General features: G+C 40.6%; 11 non-coding genes and 2 pseudogenes across 11 annotated transcripts; all 13 read right to left on the bottom strand.

Moving 5' to 3' along the window:
- Positions 1-243: 243 nt before the first annotated feature.
- On the bottom strand, positions 244-362 carry LOC142509734 (5S ribosomal RNA). The gene has a single exon (XR_012807891.1). It is a non-coding gene; the product is annotated as a 5S ribosomal RNA (ribosomal RNA).
- A 638-nt stretch (positions 363-1000) lies between these two features.
- LOC142508828 (5S ribosomal RNA) lies at positions 1001-1118 on the bottom strand. Its single transcript, XR_012807030.1, has one exon. It is a non-coding gene; the product is annotated as a 5S ribosomal RNA (ribosomal RNA).
- An 804-nt stretch (positions 1119-1922) lies between these two features.
- On the bottom strand, positions 1923-2040 carry LOC142511002 (5S ribosomal RNA; annotated as a pseudogene).
- An 804-nt stretch (positions 2041-2844) lies between these two features.
- On the bottom strand, positions 2845-2963 carry LOC142512634 (5S ribosomal RNA; annotated as a pseudogene).
- Positions 2964-3647: 684 nt separating this feature from the next.
- On the bottom strand, positions 3648-3766 carry LOC142517491 (5S ribosomal RNA). Its single transcript, XR_012813235.1, has one exon. It is a non-coding gene; the product is annotated as a 5S ribosomal RNA (ribosomal RNA).
- Positions 3767-11448: 7682 nt separating this feature from the next.
- On the bottom strand, positions 11449-11567 carry LOC142514541 (5S ribosomal RNA). The gene has a single exon (XR_012810430.1). It is a non-coding gene; the product is annotated as a 5S ribosomal RNA (ribosomal RNA).
- Positions 11568-12249: 682 nt separating this feature from the next.
- Positions 12250-12368, bottom strand: LOC142506699 (5S ribosomal RNA). The gene has a single exon (XR_012804981.1). It is a non-coding gene; the product is annotated as a 5S ribosomal RNA (ribosomal RNA).
- Positions 12369-13033: 665 nt separating this feature from the next.
- On the bottom strand, positions 13034-13153 carry LOC142507165 (5S ribosomal RNA). The gene has a single exon (XR_012805427.1). It is a non-coding gene; the product is annotated as a 5S ribosomal RNA (ribosomal RNA).
- Positions 13154-13834: 681 nt separating this feature from the next.
- Positions 13835-13953, bottom strand: LOC142514753 (5S ribosomal RNA). The gene has a single exon (XR_012810631.1). It is a non-coding gene; the product is annotated as a 5S ribosomal RNA (ribosomal RNA).
- Positions 13954-23094: 9141 nt separating this feature from the next.
- On the bottom strand, positions 23095-23213 carry LOC142507253 (5S ribosomal RNA). Its single transcript, XR_012805514.1, has one exon. It is a non-coding gene; the product is annotated as a 5S ribosomal RNA (ribosomal RNA).
- Positions 23214-23850: 637 nt separating this feature from the next.
- Positions 23851-23969, bottom strand: LOC142508307 (5S ribosomal RNA). The gene has a single exon (XR_012806527.1). It is a non-coding gene; the product is annotated as a 5S ribosomal RNA (ribosomal RNA).
- Positions 23970-24644: 675 nt separating this feature from the next.
- LOC142508066 (5S ribosomal RNA) lies at positions 24645-24761 on the bottom strand. The gene has a single exon (XR_012806298.1). It is a non-coding gene; the product is annotated as a 5S ribosomal RNA (ribosomal RNA).
- A 637-nt stretch (positions 24762-25398) lies between these two features.
- LOC142515596 (5S ribosomal RNA) lies at positions 25399-25518 on the bottom strand. The gene has a single exon (XR_012811432.1). It is a non-coding gene; the product is annotated as a 5S ribosomal RNA (ribosomal RNA).
- Positions 25519-25646: the final 128 nt, after the last annotated feature.

Raw genomic sequence — 25646 nt, 5'->3', positions numbered from 1 at the left:
AAATGGAACCAGAATCGAATTTGGAACTTCCTAAGCGGATTTCTCGAGGAAACGGAAGCTTAACAGAAGCGGAAAATGGCAAATTAGAGAGTCTTAGAGAAAGAATTCGGCTAAACTCTCGTCAGCTCATTGCAGAGTATTGCTAGGGGGTAACCCATCCTAGTATTGCTCTCGCCCAAGCACGCTTAATTTCAGCCGAAAATCTTCTGTCAACAAGTAATCAAAAATAGAAAAACACGAAAAGGGATGCATCACGAGGACATTCCAGGGGGTCACCCATCCTAGTACTGCTCTCGCCGAAGCACGCTTAACTTCGGAGTACTGATGGGATCCGGTGCATTAGTGCTCGTATGATCGTACCCGACATTGAGTGGGATGTTTATTCTTATATCCCTCGAGTACGTGTGGAGCAGGCGGCCATGGACAACACGTGGCACTGCTCTCGCCCAATTAGAACCATGAAGTTAAGCGTTCTGGCGCGATGACAGAGCTAGGATGGGTGACCTCCCTGGGCATTCCTCGTGTCGCGACCGTTTACGTAACTTATGGCTAAAACAGTCGAAATAATTGTTTTTAATGAGTTACCCATCTCCTGAATAATCTGCGTCGTACCCTTCCGCACAAAACCGGCTCACGACAACAAAAATCGCTAAATGTTCCCAGAAAATAGAAAAAAAAAGAAGAAGAAAATGGAACCGTAATAGAATTTCAGACTTCCTAAATGGATTTCTCGAGGAAACGGAAGCTTAACAGAAGTGGAAATCGCAAATTTGAGGGTCTTTGAGAAGGAATTCGGCTAAAATCTTGCCAGCTCATTGCGGAGTAATAAGTCTCTTTCGTTTGCCCGTTTACAATCAAATTAGGCTACAATTTTGTCCAAATCCGACAGTGCCCGAGCCACGTTGATTTCACATGTCTTATCTGGTCCCGATCGAGATTCAAATGATTTGAGCCGAAAATCGTCTGTCAACAAGTAATCAAAAATAGAAAAATACGAAAAAGGGTGTAACACGAGGACTTCCCAGGGGTCACCCATTCTAGTACTGCTCTCGCCGAAGCACGCTTAACTTCGTAGTTCTGATGGGATCCGGTGCTTTAGTGCTGGTATGATCGCACCCGACATTGAGTGGGATGTTTATTCTTATATCCCTCGAGTACGTGTGGAGCAAGCGGTGATGGACAACACGCGGCACTGCTCTCGCCCAATCAGAACAATGAAGTTAACCGTTCTGGCGCGATGGCAGAGCTAGGATGGGTGACCTCCCTGAGCAGTCCTCGTGTCGCGACCACTTACGTAAATTAAGGCTAAAACAATCGAAATAATTATTTTTAATGAGTTAACCGTCTCCATAGTAATCTGCATCATACCCTTCCGCACAGAACCGACTCACGACAACAAAATCGCTAAATGTTCCAAGAAAATAGAAAAAAATAAGAAGAAGAAAATAACGAATGTAAAGCTATTATTATGCCTGGTATACAATAAAATGGAACCAGAATCTAATTTCAAACTTCCTAAGCGGATTTCTCGAGAAAACGGAAGTTTAACAGAAGCGGAAAATTTCAAATTAGAGGGTCTTAAAGAAAGAATTCGGCTAAACTCTCGCTAGCTCATTGCGGAGTAACGAGTCTCGTTCGTTTGCCCGTTTACAATCTAATTAGGCTACAATTTTGTCCAAATCCAGCAGTGCCCGTGCTACATTGATATCACATGTTTTATCTGGTCCTGATCGAGATTCAGATGATTTGAGCCGAAATTCGTCTGTCAACAAGTAATTAAAAATGGAAAAACACGAAAAGGGGTGCAACACGAGGACTTCCTAGGGGGTCACCCATCCTAGTACTGCTCTCGTCCAAGCACGCTTAACTTCAGCCGAAAATCGTCTGTCAACAAGTAATCAAAAATAGAAAAACACGAAAAAAGGTTAAACACGAGGACTTCCCAGGGGGACACCCATCCTAGTACTGCTCTCGCCCAGGCACGCTTAACTTCGGAGTTCTGATGGGGTCCGATGCATTAGTGCTAGTATGATCGCATCCGACATTTTGTGGGATGTTTATTCTTATATCCTTCGAGTACATGTGGAGCGGGCGGCGATGGACAACACGCGGCACTGCTCTCGCCCAATCAGAACCATGAAGTTAAGCGTTCTGGCGCGATGACAGAACTAGGATGGGTGACCTTCTTGAGCAGTCCTCATGTCGCGACCGTTTACGTAAATTAAGGATAAAACAATCGAAATAATTGTTTTTAATGAGTAAACCGTCTCCAGAGTAATCTGCATCATACCCTTCGCACAGAACAGGCTCACGACAACAAAAATCGCTAAATGTTCCCAGAAAACAGAAAAAAAAATAAGAAGAAGAAAATAACGAATGTAAAGCTATTATTAAGCCTGGGATACGATAAAATGGAAACGGAATCGAATTTCGAACTTCCTAAGCGGATTTCTCGAGGAAACGGAAGCTTAACAGAAGCGGAAAATTGCAAATTAGAGGCTCTTAGAGAAAGAATTCGGCTAAACTCTCGCCAGCTCATTGCGGAGTAATGATTCTCGTTCGTTTGCCCGTTTACAATCTAGTTAGGCTACAATTTTGTCCAAATCCGGCAGTGCCCGAGCTACGTTGATTTCACATGTTTTATCTGTTCCTGATCGAGATTCAGATGATTTGAGCCGAAATTCGTCGGTCAACAAGCATTAAAAATGAAAAAACACGAAAAGGGGTGCAACACGAGGACTTCCTAGGGGGTCACCCATCCTAGTACTGTTCTCGCCCAAGCACGCTTAACTTCAGCCAAAAATCGTCTGTCAACAAGTAATCAAAAATATAAAAAGACGAAAAAGGGTGAATCACGAGGACAATTCAGGAGGTCACCCATCCTAGTATTGCTCTCGCCCAAGCACGCTTAACTTCGGAGTTCTGATAGGATCCGGTGCATTTTAACTGGTATGATTGCACCCGAAATTGAGTGGGATGTTTATTCTTACATCTTTCGAGTACGTGTGGAGCGGACGGCGATGGAAAACATGCGGCACTGCACTCGCACAATCAGAACCACGAAGTTAAGCGTTCTGGCGCGATGACCGAGCTAGGATGGGTGACCTCCCTGGGCATTCCTCTTGTCGCGACCGTTTACGTAAATTATGGCTAAAACAGTCGAAATAATTGTTTTTAATGAGTTAACCATCTCAAGAATAATCTGCATCATACCCTTCTACACAAAACCGGCTCACGACAAAAAAAATCGCTAAATGTTCCTAGAAAATAGAAAAAAAAATAAAAAGAAGAAAATAGCGAATGTAAAGCTATTATTATGCCTAAGATACGATAAAATGGAACAGGAATCAAATTTCAAACTTCCTATGAGTATTTCTCGAGGAAACGAAAGTTTATAAGAAGCGGAAAATCGAAAATTAGAGCGTCATAGAGAAGGAATTCGGCTAAACTCTCGCCAGCTCATTGCGGAGTAAGGAATCTCGTTCGTTTGCCCGTTTACAATCAAATTAGACTAAAATTTTTTCCAAATCCGGCAGTGCCCGAGCAACGTTGATTTCAGATGTTTTATCTGGTCCCGATCGAGATTCAGATGATTTGAGCCGAAAATCGTCTGTCAACAAGTAATCAAAAATAGAAAAACACAAAAAGGGGTGCAACACGAGGACTTTCCAGGGGGTAGCCCATCCTAGCACTGCTCTCGCCCAAGCACGCTTAACTTCGGAGTTCTGATGGGATCCGGTGCATTAGTGCTGGTATGATCGTACCCGACATTGAGTGGGATGTTTATTCTTATATCCTTCGAGTACATGTGGAGCGGGCGGCGATGGACAACACGCGGCACTGCTCTCGCCCAATCAGAACAATTGAAGTTAACCGTTCTGGCGCGATGGCAGAGCTAGGATGGGTGACCTCCCTGAGCAGTCCTTGTGTCGCGATCGTTTACGTAAATTAAGGCTAAAACAATCGAAATAATTTTTTTTAATGAGTTAACCGTCTCTAGAGTAATCTGCATCATACCCTTCAGAACAGAACCGGCTCACGACAACAAAAATCGCTAAATGTTAGCAGAAAATAGAAAAAAAATAAGAAGAAGAAAATAACGAATGTAAAGCTATTATTATGCCTGGGATATGATAAAATAGAACCAAAATCGAATTTCAAACTTCCTAAGCGGATTTCTCGAGGAAACGGAAGTTCAACAGAAGCAGAAAATTGCAAATTAGAGGGTCTTAGAGAAAGAATTCGGCTAAATTCTCGCTAGCTCATTGCGGAGTAATGAGTCTCGTTCGTTTGCCCGTTTACAATCTAATTAGGCAACAATTTTGTCCAAATTCGGGTGTGGGGGATAGGACACTAATCATGTTTCTTAATCATCATTGGGACTAATTAATCAATTATAAAACAGGGTCTAAATTTTTTTTAAAATGCGGAACGTAAGGAAAGAAAACGTATATACATCTCAGTATAAAAGTACAAGTCCTGTACCACATACATTTATTCAACTAAGGTTTAACAGCTAATATCAAGTGTCCAACCCTATCTCTAATCCAAGTCCGGAGCCTCCACTCTAATCACGATCTTTCCTCATCTCCTCGACCCTGAGCCTGTCCCACCTGTTGTCATGCACACATACAAAACAAGACAACAGCCGGATAACTCCGGTGAGAATAAATCCCTGTATAAACAATGTAAACATGCAATCATATAAAAACATATACAAAAGCATATAACAAATATCATTCACATGCAGCCAATCAACAAACATGTATGATATCAAAACTGTAAATCAACTAGTCGTATCAGACTTGACTCAAACAACGCGTCAATCTCAGACTTGACTCATTCCTAATCTAGGGATCCCGGTTTTGAATATTGAGAATTATATCGAATCTCAGTCGATAGGAATGACCCAACCCTAAACGGCATCGATATAATTCCTATATCCAGTGTCTGGGCGAAACAGCCGCAGAATTGACGAATCATTCAAGGATTAAGCGAATCAGCCAATAATTAGACGAATCAGTCAGGGACTAGGCGAATCATCCGATGACTAGGCGAATCAGCCAGTAGCTAGGCAACTCGGCCGATAGCTTGACGAATCAGTCTATGACTAAACGAATCAGTAGTCAAAACATGCAGTGGCTATAAATCAATAGACTACAAACATCAATCTCATTAACTACAAATATCAATGCAGTAAACTAGGTATGTGATTTAGGGAAACTCGAGTCAAACCTCACTCGAGTTGTGCAATCCCAATTCAACATTAATTTATACCTTTCTTTCTGTCACTCTGACTCTGTCAAAGTCTCGAACTCAAAGCCTGACAATATCAATCTGGCAATAACAATATCGAGGAGTATAATATCAATACATTACTCCAATCAAATCTGTTCTGCTCAATACTCAATCTAATTCACTATCGATGGCATAACGGTACAATATCGGTATACCCAACAATACCATATTAGTCATATATCACTTCCAATATCTCATAATCGATAACAATTCAATTATGATATCAAATCGACTCCAAAACTACTCCGAAAATCATAACAATTTCATATGATATCTGTTCTCCAGTCCGGTTTCGATTATACAATGTCTAATATCGCAAGAACATCATATATGAATCATATCCGATTCCTTCAACAACATAATTTCAAATCATATCAAAACGTAGCAAAACTTACGTCCAGTTGAAGCCTGCGTCGATAGGAACACAGTACTGAAGTCGGATTCAAAATCGGACGGGCGGAACGTTCACAAATCACAAATCTATACGCTAAAAGGTGTAAGGATTTCTTAGAGAAATCCTCGACTCTTCCTGCTAAATTCTGAAGAAGGAAACTTATATATATATATATATATATATATATATATATATATATATATCTCATGCATGTAAAGATATGTGTCCCATTCTCCCTGATTTTCAGTCGGCGCTCGGGCGGTTATAAACTACCGCTCGGGCGCCGAACACTCTGCCCGGTACTCGGCTTGTTATCCATTGGCGCTCGGGCGGTAATTTTCTACCGCTCGGGCGCCACAGGTTCTGCCCGAATAGTATTCTTATTGAACACTGGCGCTCGGGCGGTCATTTCCTACCGCTCGGGCGCCAACAGTTCTGTCCCAACATTGTACTTTTCATATGTTTTGCCCAATCTGGTCTCGAAATGGCCCGGCTATAATCACCTCAATTCTTAATCAATAATCTTAGATTAACAGAATCAAAATCTCGGGCATTACATTTCTCACCCCCTAAGATTTGATTTCGTCCCCGAAATCACAGACAATCAAATTAGATATCAGAAAGAAATGTATAGCAGAAGCTGAATCAAAATACTCACATCAGTGAAATAACTCAGGAAATCTCTGTCTCATATAAAACTCGGTTTCCCAAGTAGCTTTATCGATGTCATGACGACTCCACTGAATCTTCACAAGTGGAATAGTCTTCGTTCTGAGCTACTTTTCTTTACGATCAATAATCTGAATCGGTTTTTCGAAATAGCTCAATGTCTCATTTAATTCAACTTCGTCTGGTTGAATCATATGGAAAGTATCTTGCATGTACTTCTGCCATTAAACTACATGAGAGACATCATGTATTCCGGATAATGAAAGCGGTAAAGTGAGTCGATAGGCACGATCTCCTATCTTCTCAAGAATCTCATACGGCCCAATCTATCGTGGAGACAACTCCCCTTTCTTGCCAAATCGGACAATTCATCTGAAAGGTGAAATTTTCAAAAATACTCGGTTTCCAGCCTCAAATACCAACGGTCGTCGTCGGACATTGGCATATTTGGCTTGTCTGTCTTGGGCTGCCTTCATTTTCTTCTGAATCAGCTTCACTTTTTCAGTCATATCTCTGATCATGCCAGGTCGATATCAGGAACCTCAGAGATATCATCCCAATAAAGAGGGGATCAACATTTAATTTCGTACAACGCTTCGAAAGAAGTCATTTCAATACTTGTCTGATAGCTGTGGTTGTACGATAATTCACAAATGACAATAAATCATGTCAACTAGTGCTAAAATCCAGCACTACAGTTCTTGGATATTCTCCAGTATCCGGATAGTTTGCTCCGACTATCCGTCGATCTATAGACGATAGGTGAAGGAGTTTATAATATATTCCTGCCAAAAATACAAAATCAACCGAAAATCATCGTGTGATATAGTCAATTTTGGCATTCAATGCAGTCTAATCACTCTTCTGACATAACTCTTGATCGTCTGATCTTATCTGTACATCATCCTGTACACCTAATATATGCATATTCAAGCATTCTATCAATTATAATCATAATCACATCGCATCACAGTCTTAGGAAAATTTCGATATTTTCGTCACCAATCCATAGAAATGTACCCTCATTTCTATTTAAGTATCAATAATCGGTATAACCCATCTCCTGGTTTCTATATTTCTGTCTTTATCTTTAGGTAATTAGACATTCCAGTACAAACTCTGTCACATCTACTCTCATCTGTTTCTATCAACATCTTTTCAACTATCAAAATGCATACTGAATAAGTTATTGCACACTGTCTGGCAATATTTATCATTTTAAATTCGGAACATTTGGAACAACAGATTGGTTATTCATATACAAGGCAGTATTACTTACCTGATTCAAACCCAGATTCAAAACAACAGCAAGCTTCAATCAGATTCAAAACATCACTCATCGGTACTGATCTGCTAAACTCATAAACCGCAAATGTTTGACACTGATATCCACCTCGGCCAACTAATTCCGGTTTAACTCTGCTAAATTCAACAGATATAACATCTTCAGATATAACACACCCTGAATGTAATCTGTCTCAATCAGGATGCAATCTGTTTCTGATATCAAATCAAGGCTAAAATCAATCTCTCTGATTGGAATCGAATCAGAAGTCTTATCGGGGAAAACATTATTAACTTTCTTATCATTGGTAAATCAGCCAATGATAGACTCAACTTCAGTAAATCAACCGAATACATAAGGAGTCCCTCTGTTCCTTTCTGTAATAATCGAGTTATAGATAGTACGAATTATCAAAGGAATTCTCAATCTATAATCCTTATCGTACACTATTCATCCCTTGGGCATCTCAGGTCCGATTTTCACCATCTTGTGGAACTAATCTAGGATAGCTCTGTACTTGGTCAGCATATCAATATCAGTAATGCAGTCTCAAAACCAGACAACACTAGTACAATACAAGCTACCACACGATCTAACTCAATCTCATTCTCATCCTACTATAGTATACGATATTTTACAGAATTCACTGATATAAAAACTCTCCCCAACTAGTCAAGAGATACACTACAGTAGAATAAAGCTTCAACAGGCAATGCATGACTCAATGCAAATCGTTCAGAAATAAACATATGGGAAGCATCCGTATTTATCAATACAAAAGGAGGATAACTACATCAAGAACAGTTACCTGCAACATCATCATCTGGTGCTTCCTGAGCCTGCTCCTCAGTCAAAGCAAATACTCTGGCCTGCTGTCTAGGAGGCTGGCCAACTGTCTGACTTCCTCCTAGCCTCTACTGTGACTGAGATGGTGCTGGCTGAAATGAAGGAACAGCAGCTGATCGTCTACTCCACTGTGCCGCTGATCCAGATGATTCGGCTCTCTGGGATCCTTGAGAACCCTTCTGTGGACACACTCTGGCAAAATGTCCCTGTTGTTTGCAGAAGTGGCAACTACCAAGTACTCCTTGGCATTGCTCAGTGGAATGTCTCCTTCCACAATTTCCGCAGTAAACGTCGGTATAACTCTGTTCGGAACCACTGGAGCTAGCAGAACTGCCGCCAGACTTCTTAAACTGCTTTCCTCTAGCCTTCAGAAAATCTTTCTTTCTACCACTGCTACTGTCACTCTCAAATCGGGGAGGTGGTTGCTGTGGTCTCGATTCTAGGGGAACAGATGCAGCTCCTCTCTGCCTTATCAGGCCCGCTTCAGCGCCCTTTGCTCTATTCATGGCATCAGCAAGGTTATTCGGTCGCCCTGTGTTCACCAATGTAAATATATCGGGATTCAAGCCATTGATGAACTGATCAGCAACAGCTTCGTCATTTCCAGCCACATGGGGAGCAAACTTCAATAAGGTAGAGACCTTGGTCACATATTCTTCAATGTTCAGCTGACCCTGTCTCAAATTGGCAAATTCCGCCCCCTTATCTTTTCTGTACGACACTGGGAAAAATCTTTGATAAAACTCAGTTTTAAATACATCCCAAGTAATAGTCGTACCCCGATGCTCCAAGGCCTTCTTCATCGTAATCCACCAGTTCTTTGCAACATCAAGCAACTGGTGCCCAATCAATTAAATTCGGCGCTCATCACTGTACTCCAGTGAATCAAACATCATCTCAATGTTATCTAACCAACTTTCACACTCAACGGATGTCTCAGTACCCTTCAGTGTCGGTGGTTTGAACGACTGAAACCTTTTCAATAATGTCTCCATTGGAGTGGCTGTAACATCCATTGGAGGATTCGATGTGCTACCCTGTTCTGGTATTCTTCGAGGAGGCATATCTGAATATCAAAAGGATTAGTAACCCCAATCCAACAAACCTGTTTCAATTCAGTCCCTCCTCCGATCATCTTACTGCTGATCAAGAATCGGTTCAAATTCGTTCCCAATAATACATATTACACAATCGAATCAGATAAGTCAAGTAACATGTATTATATAAAGCAGTAAAGCATACTAGCAATCACAAGCAAGGAAAGAAAACTCAATCTACCTCGCTCACTAGCTTCTTTCTCAGTCTAAAGGATCTATCGCTCTGATACCACCTGTTGTGGGGGCCCGGACGCTAATCATGTTCTTAATCATCATTGGGACTAATTAATCAATTATAAAATAGGGTCTAAATTTTTTTTAAAATCCGGAACGTAGTGAAATAAAACGTATATACATCTCAGTATAAAAGTACAAGTCCTGTACCACATACATTTATTCAACTAAGGTTTAACAGCTAATATCAAGTGTCCAACCCTATCTCTAATCCAAGTCCGGAGCCTCCACTCTAATCACGATCTTTCCTCATCTCCTCGACCCTGAGCCTGTCCCACCTGTTGTCATGCACACATACAAAACAAGACAATAGCCGGATAACTCCGGTGAGAATAAATCCCAGTATAAACAATGTAAACATGCAATCATATAAAAACATATACAAAAGCATATAACAAATATCATTCACATGCAGCCAATCAACAAACATGTATGATATCAAAACTGTAAATCAACTAGTCGTATCAGCCATAGAATTGACGAATCAATCAAGGATTAAGCGAATCAGCCAATAATTAGACGAATCAGTCAGGGACTAGGCGAATCATCCGATGACTAGGCGAATCAGCCAGTAGCTAGGCAACTCAGCCGATAGCTAGACGAATCAGTCTATGACTAAACGAATCAGTAGTCAAAACATGCAGTGGCTATAAATCAATAGACTACAAACATCAATCTCATTAACTACAAATATCAATGCAGTAAACTAGGTATGTGATTTAGGGAAACTCGAGTCAAACCTCACTCGAGTTGTGCAATCCCAACTCAACATTAATTTATACCTTTCTTTCTGTCACTCTGACTCTGTCAAAGTCTCGAACTCAAAGCCTGACAATATCAATCTGGCAATAACAATATCGAGGAGTATAATATCAATACATTGCTCCAATCAAATCTGTTCTGCTCAATACTCAATCTAATTCACTATCGATGGCATAACGGTACAATATCGGTATACCCAACAATACAATATTAGTCAGATATCACTTCCAATATCTCATAATCGAATTCAAAATCGGACGGGCGGAACGTTCACAAATCACAAATCTATACGCTAAAAGGCGTAAGGATTTCTTAGAGAAATCCTCGACTCTTCCTGCTAAATTCTGAAGAAGGAAACTTATATATATATATATATATATATATATATATCTCATGCATGTAAAGATATTTGTCCCATTCTCCCTGATTTTCAGTCGGCGCTCGGGCGGTTATAAACTACCGCTCGGGCGCCGAACACTCTGCCCGGTACTCGGCTTGTTATCCATTGGCGCTCGGGCGGTAATTTTCTACCGCTCGGGCGCCACAGGTTCTGCCCGAATAGTATTCTTATTGAACACTGGCGCTCGGGCGGTCATTTCCTACCGCTCGGGCGCCAACAGTTCTGTCCCAACATTGTACTTTTCATATGTTTTGCCCAATCTGGTCTCGAAATGGCCCGGCTATAATCACCTCAATTCTTAATCAATAATCTTAGATTAACAGAATCAAAATCTCGGGCATTACACCGGGAGTGCCCGTGCTACGTTGATTTCACATATTTTATCTGGTCCTGATCGAGATTCAGATGATTTGAGCCGAAATTCGTCTGTCAACAAGTAATCAGAAATACAATAACACGAAAAGGGGTTCAACACGAGGACTTCCTAGGGGGTCACCCATCCTAGTACTGCTCTCGCCGAAGCACGCTTAACTTCGGAGTTCTGATGGGATCCGGTGCATTAGTGCTCGTATGATCGCACCCGACATTGAGTGGGATGTTTATTCTTATATCCCTCGAGTACGTGTGGAGCGGGCGCCGATGGACAACACGTGGCACTGCTCTCGTCCAATCAGAACCATGAAGTTAAGCGTTCTGGCGCGATGACAGAGCTAGGATGGGTGACCTCCCTGGGCATTCCTCGTGTCGCGACCGTTTACGTAACTTAGGGCTAAAACAGTCGAAATAATTGTTTTTAATGAGTTAACCATCTCCAGAATAATCTGCGTCGTACTCTTCTGCACAAAACCGGCTCACGACAACAAAAATCGCTAAATGTTCCCAGAAAATAGAAAAAAAAAAGAAGAAGAAAATAGCGAATGTAAAGCTATTATTATGCCTAGGATACGATAAAATGGAACCGGAATCGAATTTCAGACTTCCTAAACGAATTTCTCGAGGAAACGGAAGCTTAACAGAAGCGGAAAATCGCAAATTTGAGGGTCTTAGAGAAGGAATTCGGCTAAAATCTCGCCAGCTCATTGCAGAGTAATGAGTCTCTTTCGTTTGCCCGTTTACAATCAAATTAGGCTACAATTTTGTCCAAATCCGGTAGTGCCCGAGCTACGTTGATTTCACATGTCTTATCTGGTCCCGATCGAGATTCAGATGATTTGAGCCGAAAATCGTCTGTCAACAAGTAATCAAAAATAGAAAAACACGAAAAGGGCTGCAACACGAGGACTTCCCAGGGGGTCACCATTCCTAGTACTTCTCTCGCCCTAGCACGCTTAACTTCAGAGTTCTGATGGGATCCGATGCATTAGTGCTGGTATGATCGCACCCGACATTGAGTGGGATGTTCATTTTTATATCCCTCGAGTACGTGTGGAGCGGGCGGCGTTGGACAACATGCGGCACTGCTCTCGCCCAATCAGAACCATGAAGTTAAGCGTTCTGGCGCGATGGCAGAGCTAGGATGGGTGACCTCCCTGGGCAGTCCTCGTGTCGCGACCATTTACGTAAATTAAGGCTAAAACAGTAGAAATAATTGTTTTTAATGAGTTAACCGTCTCCAGAGTAATCTGCATCATACCCTTCCGCACGACAAAAAAAATTGTTAAATGTTCCCAGAAAATAGCAAAAAAATAAGAAGAAGAAATAGCGAATGTAAAGCTATTATTATGCCTACGATACGATAAAATGGAACCGGAATCAAATTTTGAACTTCCTAAGCGGATTTCTCGAGGAAACGGAAGCTTAACAGAAGCTGAAAATCGCAAATTAGAGGGTCTTAGAGAAGGAATTTGGCTAAAATCTCGCCACCTCGTTGCGGAGTAATAAGTTTCGTTCGTCCGTTTACAATCAAATTAGGCTACAATTTTGTCTAAATCCGGCAGTGCCCGAGCTACGTTGATTTCACATGTCTTATCTGGTCCCGATCGAGATTCCGATGATTTGAGCCGAAAATCGTCTGTCAACAAGTAATCAAAAATAGAAAAACACGAAAAGGGGTGCAACAGGAGGACTTCCCGGGGGGGTCACCCTTCCTAGTACTTCTCTCGCCCTAGCACGCTTAACTTCGGAGTTCTGATGGGATCCGATGCATTAGTGCTGGTATGATCGCACCCGACATTGAGTGGGATGTTTATATTTATATCCCTCGAGTACGTGTGGAGCGGGCGACGTTGGACAACATGCGGCACTGCTCTCGCCCAATCAGAACCATGAAGTTAAGCGTTCTAGCGCGATGGCAGAGCTAGGATGGGTGACCTCCCTGGGCAGTCCTCGTGTCGCGACCATTTACGTAAATTAAGGCTAAAACAGTCGAAATAATTGTTTTTAATGAGATAACCATCTTCGGAGTAATCAGCGTCATTCCCTTCCGCACAGAACCGGCTCACGACAACAAAAATCGCTAAATGTTCCCATAAAATAGAAAAAAATAAGAAGAATAAAATAACGAATGTAAAGCTATTATTATACTTGGGATACGATAAAATGGAACCGAAATCGAATTTCGAACTTCCTAAGCGGATTTCTCGAGGAAATGGAAGCTTAACAGAAGCGAAAAATCGCAAATTAGAGGGTCTTAGAGAAGGAATTCGGCTAAACTCTCGCCAAATCATTGCAGAGTAATGAATCTCGTTCGTTTGCCCATTTACAACCAAATTAGCCTACAATTTTGTCAAATCCGGCAGTGCCCGAGCTACGTTGATTTCACATGTCTTATCTGGTCACGATCAAGATTCAGATTATTTTAGCCGAAAATCGTCTGTCAACAAGTAATCAAAAATAGAAAAACACGAAAAGGGGTATAACACGAGGACTTCCCAGGGGGTCACCCATCCTAGTACTGCTCTCGCCCAAGCACGCTTAACTTCGGATTTCTGATGGGATCCGGTGCATTAGTGCTGGTATGATCGCACCCGAAATTGAGTGGGATGTTTATTCTTATATTCCTCGAGTACGTGTGGAGCGGGCGGCGATGGACAACACGCGGCACTGCTCTCGCCCAATCAGAACCATGATGTTAAGCGTTCTGGCGCAATGGCAGAGCTAGGTTGGGTGACCTCTTTGGGCAGTCCTCGTGTCGCAACCGTTTACGTAAATTATGGATAAAACAGTCGAAATAATTGTTTTTAATGAGTTAACCGTCTCTGGAGTAATCTGCGTCATACCCTTCCGCACAGAACCGGCTCACGATAACAAAAATCGCTTAATGTTCCCAGAAAATAGAAAAAAATAAGAAGATGAAAATAACAAATGTAAAGCTATTATTATGCTTGGGATACGATAAAATGGAACCGAAATCGAATTTCGAACTTCCTAAGCGGATTTCTCGAGGAAACGAAAGCTTAACAGAAGCGGAAAATCGCAAATTAGAGGGTCTTAGAGAAGGAATTCGGCTAAAATCTCGCCAGCTCATTGCGGAGTAATGAGTTTCGTTCGTTTGCCCGTTTACAATCAAATTAGGCTACAATTTTGTCCAAATCCGGCAGTGCCCGAGCTACGTTGATTTCACATGTCTTACCTGGTCCTGGTCGTGATTCCGATGATTTGAGCCGAAAATCGTCTGTCAACAAGTAATCAAAAATAGAAAAACACTAAAAGGGGTGCAACACGAGGACTTCCCAGGGGGTCACCCATCCTAGTACTTCTCTCGCCCAAGCACTCTTAACTTCGGAGTTGTGGGGTCCCGGACGCTAATCGTTTTCTTAATCATCTTTGGGAGTTAATTATCAATTCAGATAATCAGGGTCTAAAAATTTTTCTTTTTAAAATGCAAGTGCGGAGCGTAATGGAATGTAACTAATATACATCTCAGTATATAAGTACAATAATGTACAACAATTATTCAAACTAGTCTAAGCTTCAACTACTAAATTTTAAGTATTAAACCAAATCTACAATAAGTCCGGAATCACCACTCTAAACTCGTCTTCTCTCATCATCTTCTTGACCCCGATCCTGTCCCACCTGTTGTCATGCACACATACAAAACAAGACAACAGCCGGATACTCCGGTGAGAATAAATCCCAGTATAAATAATGTATACATGCAGTTAACTGAATTAACATAAAAGCATGAATTATATCTTATCACATGTAGCATAACCAAACAACATGTATCAATACCAGTCTGTAAATAAAACATGAATCGTAATCTACGAAACATAAATCAATACGGATCTGTAAATCAAATTCTAGTCTCAATATCTAAGACTCGACTCATCTCTCATTCTAATCTAGGGATCCTGATCTAATTTAGACTTTGGTATGCTGTATCGAATGTCTACATAGACGTCGATCTACATCTAAGCTCATCGATACACCGCAAGTCTAGAGTCTATGCGGTTCTGTCAAAGACTCGGCGGTTCTGCCCTAGCTAGGCTGATCTGCCCTAGACTCAAACTCTGGCTCTGCTATAATTCAATAGACTAAACATATCAATCTGATAATCTGCAAATATCAATGCAATAAAGTAAAGTATGTGATTTTGGGAAACTCAAGTCAAACCTAACTCGAGTTGTGCAATCCCGAATCAACATTTATTTATACCTTTCTCTTCACGATCTGATGAAGACGAAGTCTTGTATGTCAATCTGTCCATACCCAGTCTGGCAATGACAAGTCACATAAATACCATATCAGTATATAACTCAATTCAAGACCCGTTCTGATCAATACTCAAATCGGTATATAATCTGATCCATATCTGAACAAGGTACAATCTAATTCATATCAATGATATCACGATACAATCGAAATCATTACTGAATCTGATCAATCTCAATCAATACTGAATCTGATCAATATCAATCTACTGATGTTTCGACAGCATAACAATACAGTCTTGATACCCCGTCAATCTCAACATCACAGATATAATACCAGAATACATAATCAGTATCCGTACAATTCAAAATTTGAATAATAACACAACTCTGATATAGAATCTCAACTAAATCAACTCTAAAATTCATAATAATTGTATAACCAGTCTATTCTTTAATCTGACTTCAATTATACAATGCCTACTGTAGCAGGAACTTCATATCTGATTCATATTCAATTCTGACAATATCATAAATTCAAATCATGTCTAAACGTAACAAAACTTACGTCCAGTTGTAGCTGTCGTCGCTAGTAACACGATACCGTACTCGGATTCAAAATCAGACAGACGGAATTTGCGTGGCGTTCAATTTTCGCACATCAGGAACTTGGAGCTTCGGTTCCTCTCTTCCTCTTATTTCTGAGAATTTGACGTTGCTTATATATATATATATATACATATACACGTCGCACGGTGATGGCAAGTGGCATCCTTTCGTTTTGCATGCCTCGCGCATATGCGCGCACAAGGTCGCGCATATGCGCCTGGCTTTCTGCCCGGCACCTTGTGGTTTATCCTCTCGCGCATATGCGCGACATTTCTCGCGCATATGCGCGAGATGTTCTGTCTCGCACATTCCCTTACTCGCGCATATGCGCGCCTTCCGCCGCGCATGTGCGCCGAACTCTCTGGACGTTCCGCGCATATGTGCGCATTCAAGCCGCGCATGTGCGCCGATTATATTCTTCACACCTAATGTGATTTCTTCTTTCGGCTCTCCCGATCTGATCCGTTCCGTCTATAATCATCTTTAAATAAATAAATAAATCATTTCAGATTAATCTCAGATTACAGTAACAAAATCTCGGGCCTTACATTTCTCCCCCTCTTAGATCGGAGTTCGTCCTCGAACTCGCAAGTAACCAATTCAGATATATCAGAAGAATGTATACAGAGTTTAAATCAGAAACTCATCTCAATGAATCAATTCTGAAATCTCAATCTCATATCAGATTCTGTCTTTCAAATAATCTCTTTGCTATTTTGAAAATCTTACTGTGTTTTCAACAACAGAATAATTTTCATTTTCTTCTGAATCAGTTCCATTTTTCTTGCTCTATCTCAGACTGTATCAGATCTTATCTCAGATATCTTTGAGTCATTATCCTTATACGCAGGAAATCTGCAGTTCTCATTGGACCAGAATGCACAAAGTAATAATGTTTCGTTTTCACTAGTGCTAACATCCAGCACTACGGCTCTATAAATAACTTCCCATATCTGGATAGTATAGAAAAGAGTTCGTGGTATATTCTGCCACAAGCACAAAATCAAGCAAAATCACAATCTGATATACTCTACTTCGGCATTCTAGTTATTCTGACCACTTTTCTGACATCGATCTGTGTCATTTGGTCATGTTTGTATGTTATCTGGTACAAACTAATAGATATAGATTGAACAATCTGTCAATCACAATCACATTACATCACAATCTGGAAAGTATTGCAGTGATCTCATTACGGAATTCATCGAAGTATACTCCCCATGTCTAGTCAGAAATATACAAATTCTGTAATAAATCTTTTGATTTCTATCTTTCTGTCTTCATTTATTGGCAATTCAGACATTTTAGTACAAGTTCTACCAACATTTCAGTACCAATTCTGTCACAACTGATTTAATCTGTCTATATAAAAACTATCTGTTCGAATTATCATATACTTTCTGTTACCTGAACGACTACTGAATCCATTTCTGTGCGCTTCTGACCCAATCTGTCATTTCCAATTCGAACTATTTGGTATAAACAATCAGTTAATAATATAAATTAAAGAAAAATACCTACCTGGTATTCGGTTCTGATTATCGATATCAAATTCTGTTGTACAATTCTGAAACATTTGACATTACAAGATAATCATTTTCATACAGTAAAAATCACATATCTGTCACCCTGATCGATGCTCTGCTCTGATTATCGAAATTAAGTTCTGGACATTCTGATTATATTTCTGAACTGCTGTAATTCTTGAATTCAGTTCTGATTCGGTTTGAATAATCTATATCAAACACTGACTCAGAATAACCGTACTATCAAATCAGATTCGGAATATCAATAATCTATACTGATCTAGAAGCTAACAATTCTCAAGCAGTTCAAAACATACTCAGATAATACAATCTGCCCACTCTGACAAAATAAATTCTCTGATATTTCTGATATCGGTATCGTTCTCAGTCACTGATCACAATTTTAACTGTGTCAAGAACAATCGGTATACTAACTTCAGATATCGCACACTCTGAATACAATCTGTTTCAAGCAGAATTCATATCTGAAAAATTTCTGTATACAATAATCACATTTCTCAGAATATCCCATTCAATCTTCAGTTATTCGATTCAATCAATCAGATGCTGCGAATATATCAAAATATCATAGATACAACGAGCATGAAATCATCAGAATATCTCTGAACATACTGAAATATGCCAAAGAGAAACAATAAATCAGATGTAACTCCTTGTCGGTACTCTTCTACTGATCTTTTAATTCTTTCAATTCATTCAGTGTCATTCTGGACATTCAATATCATTCTGTACTGAATTCTAAAACAATAAACATTATCTGGTCTCAATTCAATTCTGAAATCTATCTTTCTGATATAAAGCAAATCTGAAATCTTATCTGGGCAAACATCAGCTAACTCGTACATCATTGGCAAATCTGCCAATGCTAGACTCGATTTCAGTATGTCTACTGAATACATAAGGATGCCATCTGCTCCTTTCTGCAACAATCGAGTCCCTAGACAACATAAATATCAAAGGAATTCTGAATCTAGAATCCTTACCGTGAAATCTCTACTCATCAGCCATATCTGGTCTGAATCTTATACTCTCCTGAAAGGAATCTATAATAGTTCTGTACTTGTTCAGCATATTAATGTCAATCATGAAATCAAATCAGAAAACACAAGTACATCATAATTTAACTCGATCTCATTCTCATCTTACTGTAGTATACAATATATCACAGAAATCTCTGATATCAATTTTTCTTTCCCAGAAGGTACAAAAATTAATACTACCGCAATACAGACCCAACAGGTACCGTATATATCAATGCAACTAAGTCAGAGACAATTGTAAGAAATGCATTAATATATATCAATACATATGCAATATAATCATAAAAGAACAGTACTTGCCACTATATCATCAAGTGCCTCTTGGGTCTGTTCCTCGGTCACTACCACCAGATGGTCTAGCTCTCTGAAATCTGCGGGAATCTCTCTGGGGACAAACTCTAGCAAAGTGTCCCGGCTGTCGGCAGATACGACAACTACCAGTCACTCCCTAGCATTGCCCTGTGGAATGTCTCCCTCCGCAAATCTTGCAATACACTCCAGTATAACTTGAGCTGGAACCACTGGAGCTAGTTGAACCGCTCAGTCCGCTCCTTAACTTCTTGAATGGTTTCTTTCGAGCTTTCAGCAAATCTTGCTTTCCACTCGTGCTGCCGCGATCAAATCGGAGAGGGGATTGCTGTGTCTGGGGTTGCATCGCACACACCCTTTTTAGTTGTCTAATCAGACTCGCCTCCGCTCTCTTCGCTTTACTCAATGCATCAGAAAAATGATAAGGTCGCTGCATATTCATCAATGCAACTATCTCCGAGTTCAATCCTCTAATGAACTGATCCGCTACAGCTTCATCATTTCCAATTACATTAGGAGCAAAACGCAGTAGAGTAGAGAATTTAGCAACATATTCTTCAATATTCAGTTGACCTTGTCTCAAGTTCTCAAACTCTGCTTTCTTGTCCTCTCGGTACGAAACTGAGAAAAATCTTCGATAAAATTCAGTTCTGAATATTTCCCACGAAATCACTGTACCTCTCTGTTCTAGCATTCTTTTACTTGTAATCCACCAACTCCTGGCAGTCTCTCGTAACTAGTGGAATATCAGTTTAATTCTCTGCTCATCTGAATTATTAAGTAAATCAAACAGTATTTCTATGTCATCAAACCAGTTCTCACAATCTTCAGACGTCTCGGTACCACTCAAGTTCGGCGGCTGAAATACCTGAAATTCTTTCAACTGTATTTCCATATGAGTTTCTGATACATCTATCTGTTCAGTCGAAGTACTACCCCTTTCTGGAATTCTCCGTGGAGGTATATCTGCTTATCAAAACATTAGTACTCAAATACTACAAATCTGTTCCAAATCTTTCTCTGATCATCTTACTGCTGATCATGAATCAGATCTGATTCATACTCAATAATACATAATACCAACTCAAATCAGATAATCAGGTAACCATGTATTTCGAAGCAGTAAAGCATAATGTCATGCTAGCATACGCAATGTCGTTCAACATTAAAATAATTCTCACGCTAGCAATCACATGCAAGGAAAGAAAACTCAATCTATCTACCCCGCTCATTCTCTTCTATCTCAGTCTAAAGGATCTATCGCTCTGATACCACCTGTTGTGGGGTCCCGGACGCTAATCGTTTGTCTTAATCATCTTTGGAAGTTAATTATCAATTCAGATAATCAGGGTCTAAAATTTTTTCTTTTTAAAATGCAAGTGCGGAGCGTAATGGAATGTAACTAATATACATCTCATTATATAAGTACAATAATGTACAATAATTATTCAAACTAGTCTAAGGTTCAACTACTAAATTTTAAGTATTAAACCAAATCTACAATAAGTCCGGAATCACCACTCTAAACTCGTCTTCTCTCATCATCTTCTTGACCCCGATCCTGTCCCACCTGTTGTCATGCACACATACAAAACAAGACAACAGTCGGATACTCCGCTGAGAATAAATCCCAGTATAAATAATGTATACATGCAGTTAACTGAATTAACATAAAAGCATGAATTATATCTTATCACATGTAGCATAATCAAACAACATGTATCAATAACAGTCTGTAAATAAAACATGAATCGTAATCTACGAAACATAAATCAATACGGATCTGTAAATCAAATTCTAGTCTCAATATCTAAGACTCGACTCATCTCTCATTCTAATCTAGGGATCCTGATCTAATTTAGACTTTGGTATGCTGTATCGAATGTCTACAATAGACGTCGATCTACATCTAAGCTCATCGATACACCGTAAGTCTAGAGTCTACGCGGTTCTTTCAAAGACTCGGCGGTTCTGCCCTAGCTAGGCTGATCTGCCCTAGACTCAAACTCTGGCTCTGCTATAATTCAATAGACTAAACATATCAATCTGATAATCTGCAAATATCAATGCAATAAAGTAAAGTATGTGATTTTGGGAAACTCAAGTCAAACCTAACTCGAGTTGTGCAATCCCGAATCAACATTTATTTATACCTTTCTCTTCACGATCTGATGTAGACGAAGTCTTGTATGTCAATCTGTCCATACCCAGTCTGGCAATGACAAGTCACATAAATACCATATCAGTATATAACTCAATTCAAGACCCGTTCTGATCAATACTCAAATCGGTATATAATCTGATCCATATCTGAACAAGGTACAATCTAATTCATATCAATGATATCACGATACAATCGAAATCATTACTGAATCTGATCAATATCAATCTACTGATGTTTCGACAGCATAACAATACAGTCTTGATACCCCGTCAATCTCAACATCACAGATATAATACCAGAATACATAATCAGTATCCGTACAATTCAAAATTTGAATAATAACACAACTCTGATATAGAATCTCAACTAAATCAACTCTAAAATTCATAATAATTGTATAACCAGTCTATTCTTTAATCTGACTTCAATTATACAATGCCTACTGTAGCAGGAACATCATATCTGATTCATATTCAATTCTGACAATATCATAAATTCAAATCATGTCTAAACGTAACAAAACTTACGTCTAGTTGTAGCTGTCGTCGCTATTAACACGATACCGTACTCGGATTCAAAATCAGACAGACGGAATTTGCGTGGCGTTCAATTTTCGCACATCAGGAACTTGGAGCTTCGGTTCCTCTCTTCTTCTTATTTCTGAGAATTTGACTTTGCTTATATATATATATATACATATACACGTCGCACGGTGATGGCAAGTGGCATCCTTTCGTTTTGCATGCCTCGCGCATATGCGCGGACAAGGTCGCGCATATGCGCCTGGCTTTCTGCCCGGCACCTTGTGGTTTATCCTCTAGCGCATATGCGCGACATTTCTCGCGCATATGCGCGAGATGTTCTGTCTCGCACATTCCCTTACTCGCGCATATGCGCGCCCTCCGCCGCGCATGTGCGCCGAACTCTCTGGACGTTCCGCGCATATGCGCGCATTCAAGCCGCGCATGTGCGCCGATTATATTCTTCACACCTAATGTGATTCTTTCTTTCGGCTCTCCCGATCTGATCCGTTCCGTATATAATCATCTTTAAATAAATAAATAAATCATTTCAGATTAATCTCAGATTACAGTAACAAAATCTCGGGCCTTACAGGAGTTCTGATGGGATCCAATGCATTAGTGCTGGTATGATCGCACCCGACATTGAGTGGGATGTTTATTTTTATATCCCTCGAGTACGTGTGGAGCGGGCGGCGATGGACAACACGCGGCACTGCTCTCGCCCAATCAGAACCATGAAGTTAAGCGTTCTAGCGCGATGGCAGAACAAGGATGGGTGACCTCCCTAGGCAGTACTCGTGTCGCGATTGTTTACGTAAATTAAGGCTAAAACAGTCGAAATAATTGTTTTTAATGAGTTAACCGTCTCAAGAGTAATCTGCATCATACCCTTCCGCACAGAACCAGCTCACGACAAAAAAAATCGCTAAATGTTCCCAGAAAATAGAAAAAAAATAAGAAGAAGAAAATAGCGAATGTAAAGATATTATTATGCCTGGGATACGATAAAATGGAACCGGAATCGAATTTCAAACTTCCTAAGCGGATTTCTACAGGAAATGGAAGCTTAACAGAAGCGGAAAATCGCAAATTAGAGGGTCTTAGAGAAGAAATTCGGCTAAAATCTCGCCACCTCATTGCGGAGTAATGAGTCTCGTTCGTTTGCCCGTTTACAATCAAATTAGCCTACAATTTTGTCCAAATCCGGCAGTACCCGAGCTACGTTGATTTCACATGGTTTATCTGGTCCCGATCGAGATTCAGATGATTTGAGCCGAAAATCGTCTGTCAACAAGTAATCAAAAATAGAAAAACATGAAAAGACGTGCAACACGAAGACTTCCCAGGGGGTCACCCATCCTAGTACTGGTCTCGCCCAAGCACGCTTAACTTCGGAGTTCTGATGGGATCCGTTGAATTAGTGCTGGTATGATCGCCCCCGACATTGAGTGGGATGTTTATTCTTATATCCCTCGAGTACGTGTGGAGCGGGCTGCGATGGACAACACGCGGCACTGCTCTCGTCCAATCATAACCATGAAGTTAATCGTTCTAAGGGGATGGCAGAGCTAGGATCAGTGACTTCCCTGGGCAGTCCTTGTGTCGCGACCGTTTACGTAAACTATGGATAAAACAGTCGAAATAATTGTTTTTAATGAGTTAACTGTCTCCGGAGTAATCCCTAAAAGTTCCCTGAAAATAGAAAAAAAAATAAGAATAAGAAAATAGCGAATGTAAAGCTATTATTATGCCTGGGATACGATAAAATGGAATCGGAATCGAATTACGAACTTCCTAAGCAGATTCCTCGAGGAAACAGAAGCTTAACAGAAGCGGAAAATCGCAAATTAGATGGTCTTCGAGAAGGAATTGGCTAAACTCTCGCCAGCTCATTGCGGAGTAATGAGTCTCGTTCGTTTGCACGTTTACAATCAAATTAGCCTACAATTTTGTCCAAATCCGGCAGTGCCCGAGTTACGTTGATTTCACATGTCTTTTCTGGTCCCGATTGAGATTCAGATGATTTGAGCGGAAAATCTTCTGTCAACAAGTAATCAAAAATAGAAAAACACGAAAAGGGGTGCAACACGAGGACTTCCCAGGCGGTCACCCATCCAAGTACTGCTCTCGCCCAAGCACGCTTTACTTCGGAGTTCTGATGGGATCCGGTGCATTAGTGCTGGTATGATCGCACCCGACATTGAGTGGGATGTTTATTCTTATATCCTTCGAGTACGTGTGGAGCGGGCGGCAAACAACACGCGGCACTTCTCTCTCCCAATCAGAACCATGAAGTTTAGCGTTCTAGCGCGATGGTAGAGCTAGGATGGGAAACCTCCCTAGGCAGTCCTCGTGTCGCAACCGTTTACGTAAATTAAGGCTAAAACAGTCGAAATAATTGTTTTTAATGAGTTTACCATCTCCGGAGTAATCTGCATCATACCCTTCCGCACAGAACCGGCTTACGACAACAAAAATCGCTAAATATTCCCAGAAAATAAAAAAAATAAGAAGAAAATAACGAATGTAAAGCTATTATTATGCCTGGGATACGATAAAATGGATCCAGAATCGAATTTCGAACTTCCTAAGCGGATTTCTCGAGGAAACGGAAACTTGACAGAAGCAGAAAATCGCAAATTAGAGGGTCTTAGTGATGGAATTCGGCTAAAATCTCGCCAGCTCATTGCGGAGTAATGAGTCTCGTTCGTTTGCCCGTTTACAATCAAATTAGCCTTCAAATTTTTCCAAATCCGGCAGTGCCCGAGCTACATTGATTTAACATGTCTTATCTGGTCCCGATCGAGATTCTGATGATTTGAGCCGAAAATCGTCTGTCAACAAGTAATCAAAAATAGAAAAACACGAAAAGGGGTGTAACACGAGGACTTCCCAGGGGACCCCATCCTAGTACTGCTCTCGCCCAAGCACGATTAACTTCAGAGTTCTGATGGGATCTGGTGCATAAGTGCTGGTATGATCGCACCCGACATTGACTGGGATGTTTATTCTTATACCCCTCGAGTATGTGTGGAGTGGGCGGCGATGGACAACACGCGGCACTGCTCTCGCCCAATCAGAACCATGAAGTTAAGCGTTCTGGGGCGATGGCAGAGCTAGGATCAGTGACTTCCCTGGGCAGTCCTTGTGTTGCGACCGTTTACGTAAACTATGGATAAAACAGTCGAAATAAATGTTTTTAATGAGTTAACTGTCTCCGGAGTAATCCCTAAAAGTTCCCTGAAAATAGAAAAAAAAATAAGAATAAGAAAATAGCGAATGTAAAGCTATTATTATGCCTGGGATACGATAAAATGGAATCGGAATCGAATTACGAACTTCCTAAGCAGATTCCTCGAGGAAACAGAAGCTTAACAGAAGCGGAAAATCGCAAATTAGATGGTCTTAGAGAAGGAATTGGCTAAACTCTCGCCAGCTCATTGCGGAGTAATGAGTCTCGTTCGTTTGCACGTTTACAATCAAATTAGCCTACAATTTTGTCCAAATCCGGCAGTGCCCGAGTTACGTTGATTTCACATGTCTTTTCTGGTCCCGATTGAGATTCAGATGATTTGAGCGGAAAATCTTCTGTCAACAAGTAATCAAAAATAGAAAAACACGAAAAGGGGAGCAACACGAGGACTTCCCAGGCGGTCACCCATCCAAGTACTGCTTCTCGCCCAAGCACGCTTTACTTCGGAGTTCTGATGGGATCCGGTGCATTAGTGCTGGTATGATCGCACCCGACATTGAGTGGGATGTTTATTCTTATATCCTTCGAGTACGTGTGGAGCGGGCGGCAAACAACACGCGGCACTTCTCTCTCCCAATCAGAACCATGAAGTTTAGCGTTCTAGCGCGATGGTAGAGCTA

This window comes from Primulina tabacum, chromosome 10 (genome assembly GCF_025594145.1).
Source record: "Primulina tabacum isolate GXHZ01 chromosome 10, ASM2559414v2, whole genome shotgun sequence".
Classification (NCBI taxonomy): domain Eukaryota; kingdom Viridiplantae; phylum Streptophyta; class Magnoliopsida; order Lamiales; family Gesneriaceae; genus Primulina; species Primulina tabacum.
The sequence above is the reverse complement of the archived record's forward strand: the minus strand, read 5'-3'. Positions and strand labels throughout refer to the sequence as shown.